The sequence below is a fragment of the Phoenix dactylifera genome, chromosome 10, assembly GCF_051530095.1.
Source record: "Phoenix dactylifera cultivar Ajwa chromosome 10, Ajwa_hap1_PhDact_Kaust_v1.1, whole genome shotgun sequence".
NCBI lineage: Eukaryota > Viridiplantae > Streptophyta > Magnoliopsida > Arecales > Arecaceae > Phoenix > Phoenix dactylifera.
Window position 1 is genome coordinate 4882501 of NC_143199.1, and position 5000 is coordinate 4887500.

The following is a 5000-nucleotide window of genomic DNA, read 5'->3' on the forward strand; positions in this document are numbered from 1 at the left end:
GGTTCCTTTGTCGGTTTTGCGGGTTCGGCCGGGCCTTCCGTGCCGGCCCGTCGGCTCGCTCGGATGGGCCCCGCGGAGTTGGCCCACGACGGAGCCGGCACGCTCCTTCCGCTGGTGCGGCGCTCGGTCTATTCCTTCGGTCGGCCCTTGCGGCGGCCGTGCGCGGTGCTTCGGATCGGTCGGCCGGTCTTCCCGTCCCTCATGAAGTGTTCGCGGCCGCGCGCGCGCGGAGTTGGATCGGCCTTACTTGGTCCGATCCTTCGCCCTCGCATGTTCCGTGGGCTCGGTCCCGTCCTGTTCGGTGAGGGAGGGCGGCCCCGAATCTTTGTCCGCTCTGGTGCGTCCCTGTGGGTTCCTTTGTCGGTTTTGCGGGTTCGGCCGGGCCTTCCGCGCCGGCCCGTCGGCTCGCTCGGATGGGCCCCGCGGAGTTGGCCCACGACGGAGCCGGCACGCTCCTTCCGCTGGTGCGGCTCTCGGTCTATGCCTCCAGCCGGCCCTTGTGGCGGCCGTGCGCGGCGCTTCGGTTCGGTCGGCCGGTCTTCCTGTCCCTCACGAAGTGCTCGCGGCCGCGCGCGCGCGGAGTTGGATCGGCCTTACTTGGTCCGATCCGTCGCCATCGCATGTTGCGTGGGCTCGGTCCCGTCTCGGTGAAATCTTGGGCCGCTTTGGTGCGTCCCTGTGGGTTCCTTTGTCGGTTTTGCGGGCTCGGCACCGGGCCTTCCGCGCCGGTCCGTCGGCTCGCTCGGACGGACCGTGCGCAGGTGGTCCCCGACGGAGCCGGCACGCTCCTTCCGCTGGCGCGGCGCTCGGTCTATGCCTCCGGCCGGCCCTCGCGGCGGCCGTGCGCGGCGCTTCGGTTCGGTCGGCCGGTCGTCCCGTCCCTCACGAAGTTCCTGCGGCCGCGCGTGCGTGGAGCGGGATCGGCCTTACTTGGTCGGATCCGTCGCCCTCGCCTGTTGCGGGGGCTCGGTCCCGTCCCGTTCGGTGAAAGCTTTGCCCGCTCTGGTGCGTCCCCGTGGGTTCCTTTGTCGGTTTTGCGGCCTTGGCGGCGGGCCTTCCGTGTCGGCCCGTCGTGGGCCCGCTGCGCGTCCGTGCGCGGTGCTTCGGATCGGTAGGCCCGTTGTCTGGGTCCCTTACGAAGCTTTGCGCGACCGCTCCTTTGTCGCCGGTCCCCTGTTAGGGCTGACCGAGCCCTCCGTTCGCCCCCTGGCCCGTCGCATGGGCCCCCGGCGCCTCCGCGGCGCCCCACCGAAAACTGTCACGACGCGCATCCAGCGCCGACGAGGTCGCAGGTTACGTGCGGCAGCCGGGGGGCTAGGCCGAGCGGCGGCGGGCCCGCCCACGGACGGGCGCGGGGAGGATCGCAGCCGGCACGCGGCGCGGAGCGGCGGCGGCATGCCGCCGGGCGGCCGTCGGCTCAACCGTGCCCGAGTCCCGCGGGCACCGCGTCGCCCGGCCGGCGCGAGCGGCGGCGGGCCCGCCCGCGGACGGGCGCGGGGAGGAGCGCAGCCGGCACGCGGCGCGAAGCGGCGGCGGCATGCCGCCGGGCGGCCGACGGCTCAACCATGCCCGAGTCCCGCGGGCACCGCGTCGCCCGGCCGGCGCGAGCGGCGGCGGGCCCGCCCGCGGACGGGCGCGGGGAGGAGCGCAGCCGGCACGCGGCGCGGAGCGGCGGCGGCATGCCGCCGGGCGGCCGACGGCTCAACCATGCCCGAGTCCCGCGGGCACCGCGTCGCCCGGCCGGCGCGAGCGCACGAGGGCGGGAGGCAACCGGGCGGCGCCTGCGGAACCGGATGCGACGGCCGGCGCGGCACGGCCCCGACGGGTCCGCACCGAAGACCAGCGCGGTGCGGATCGACCGCTGATGAGGTCAGAGGTTACGTGCGGCAGCCGGCCGGCTGGCCCGAGCGGCGGCCGGCACGCGACGGGGATCGAGCGGCCCCGACGGCTTGCAGCCGGGCGGCCGACGGCTAGGCCGTACCGGAGTCCCGCGGTCGTTCGGGCGAAGGGGCGCATGCTGCGGGAAAGGCCTGCGGCGGCGAACCGTCCGCCCGGCCGGCCAAGCCTTCCGCGGCGGCGCGCACGTGGCGGCGCGGCCGAGATGACCGAGCGAAGCCCCGGCGATGGGCGGCGCGCACGTGTCCGTGCGGCCGAGATGACCGAGCGAAGCCCGGGCGGCGCCCGCCGTGCGCCCTGCCGGATCGCGCCTTCCGCCGGCGCGCAACGCCGGTCCCGCGTTCCGGCCGCGGGAGAGGCCTGCGTCGGCGAACCGTCCGCCCCGCCGGCCGAACCTTCCGCGGCTGCGCGCACGTGTCCGTGCGGCCGAGATGACCGAGCGAAGCCCCGGCGACGGGCGGCGCCCGCCGTGCGCCCCGGCGGATTGCGCGGCCCGCCGGCGCGCAACGCCGGGCCCACGTTCCGGCTGCGGGAAAGGCCTGCGGCGGCGAACCGTCCGCCCCGCCGGCCGAACCTTGCGCGGCGGCGCTTACGTGTCCGTGCGGCAGAGATGACCGAGCAAGCTCCGGCGATGGGCGGCGCCCTCCGTGCGCCCCGCCGGATCGCCTGCGAGCGGCGAGCGTCCGGGCGGGCCCCTTTCGCAACTTCCCTCGGTACTCTAAACACCCCTTGCCTCTCGGTCTTCCCCCCGACCCTCTCGGTATTTGCTCGGATATGTGCATGCATCGTCCCTCGTCGCCTTCGGTTATCCTCCCCGGGGTGGGCTTTGCGCCGACGCGCCAACGGGGTGGTAGGGGGGCTGCAGCCGCGGCCGCCGCGTTTCGCCATCCGCGCGTGCGCCGCCGGATCCGAGTGGAGGTCGCGGGCGACTCGTCGATGCTTGTACTAGGGGCGCATGCCGGCAGCCCCCCGCGGGGTGCGGGACCCCCGATCGGCGTGCGAGGGACGGGCGTCCGGGCGGGCCCCGTTTCCAACTTCCCTCGGAACATTAAAACCCCCCGACCCCCTCGGTCTTCGCTCCGGCCCTATCGCTATTGCTCGGATATGTGCATCCACCGTCCCTCGTTGCCTTCGGTTATCTACCCCAGGGTGGGCCTTGCGCCGATGCCCCGATGGGGTGGCAGGGGTGGGGCTGCCGCGGCCGGCGCGTTTCGGCATCCGCGCTTGGGGGCTCGGACCCGAGTGGAGGTCGCGGGCGGCTCGTCGATGCCTGCACCGGGAGCGCATGCCGGCAGCCCCCCGCGGGGCGCCGGACCCCCGATCGGCGTGCGATGGACGGGGGGAGGGGCGGGCCCGGTTTGCAAATTCCCTCGGTACTTTAAAATCTCACGGCCCTGTCGGTGCTCCCTCCGGCCCTATCGCCACTGCTCGGATATGTGCATCCACCGTCCCTCGTTGCCTTCGGTTATCTACCCCGCGGTGGGCTTTGCGCCGATGCCCCGATGGGGTGGCAGGGGGGCACGCTCTAGGCCGTGCCACGGGGCGCGGGCGCCGGCGCCGTACGTCCCTCGCGGCGGCCGTGAGCGGCACCTCGGCTTGCTCGGTCTGTCCTCCCGGGACGCGCGACCCGTGCGACCGGGACGCGCATCCCGTGCGACCGGGACGCGTGTCCGGGCCGTTCCCGTTTGCAACGCTCCTCGGTACTTTGGAACGCTTGGGGTGGGCTTTGGGCGGATGCCCCGCCGGGGTGGTAGGGAGGGGGGGCGGCTGCTGCCGCGGCGGGACTTCCGCTCCACTCCGCACAAGTCCGTCGCCTCGCGGCGGGCGCGCCCGGCACCGTTCGTCCCCGAGGGAGCCGGCACGCGCCCGCCGAGAACCCGGCGCATGGGCGCCGCCGCCGGCCGTCCGCGCGGCGGCCGTGCGCCGGCTTCCTCCGTCGGCCCTCCCGGGATGCGCGACCCGTGCGACCGGGACGCGCATCCCGTGAGACCGGGACGCGTGTCCGGGCCGTTCCCGTTTGCAACGCTCCTCGGTACTTTGGAACGCTTGGGGTGGGCCTTGGGCGGATGCCCCGCCGGGGTGGTAGGGAGGGGGGGCTGCTGCTGCCGCGGCGGGACTTCCGCTCCACTCCGCACAAGTCCGTCGCCTCGCGGCGGGCGCGCCCGGCACCGTTCGTCCCCGAGGGAGCCGGCACGCGCCCGCCGAGGCCCCGGCGCATGGGCGCCGCCGCCGGCCGTCCGCGCGGCGGCCGTGCGCCGGCTTCCTCCGTCGGCCCTCCCGGGATGCGCGACCCGTGCGACCGGGACGCGCATCCCGTGAGACCGGGACGCGTGTCCGGGCCGTTCCCGTTTGCAACGCTCCTCGGTACTTTGGAACGCTTGGGGTGGGCCTTGGGCGGATGCCCCGCCGGGGTGGTAGGGAGGGGGGGCTGCTGCTGCCGCGGCGGGACTTCCGCTCCACTCCGCACAAGTCCGTCGCCTCGCGGCGGGCGGGCCCGGCACCGTTCGTCCCCGAGGGAGCCGGCCCGCGCCCGCCGAGGCCCCGGCGCATGGGCGCCCCCGCCGGCCGTCCGCGCGGCGGCCGTGCGCCGGCTTCCTCCGTCGGCCCTCCCGGGACGCGCGACCCGTGCGACCGGGACGCGCATCCCGTGCGACCGGGACGCGTGTCCGGGCGGTTCCCGTTTGCAACGCTCCTCGGTACTTTGGAACGCTTGGGGTGGGCTTTGGGCGGATGCCCCGTCGGGGTGGTAGGGAGGGGGGGCTGGCGCCGCCGCGGCGGGCCTTCCGCCCCCCTCCGCACAAGTCCGTTGCCTCGCGGCGGTCGTGCCCGGCACCGTTCGTCCCCGACGGAGCCGTCGCGCGCCCGACGACTTTCCGGCGCACGGGCGCCGCCGCCGGCCGTCCGTGCGCGGCGGCCGTGCGCCACTTCGGCTTCGTCCGTCGGCCCTCCCGGGACGCGCGACCCGTGCGACCGGGACGCGCATCCCGTGCGACCGGGTCGCGTGTCCGGGCCGTTCCCGTTTGCAACGCTCCTCGGTACTTTGGAACGCTTGGGGTGGGCTTTGGGCGGATGCCCCGCCGGGGTGGTAGGGAGGGGGGGTCTGC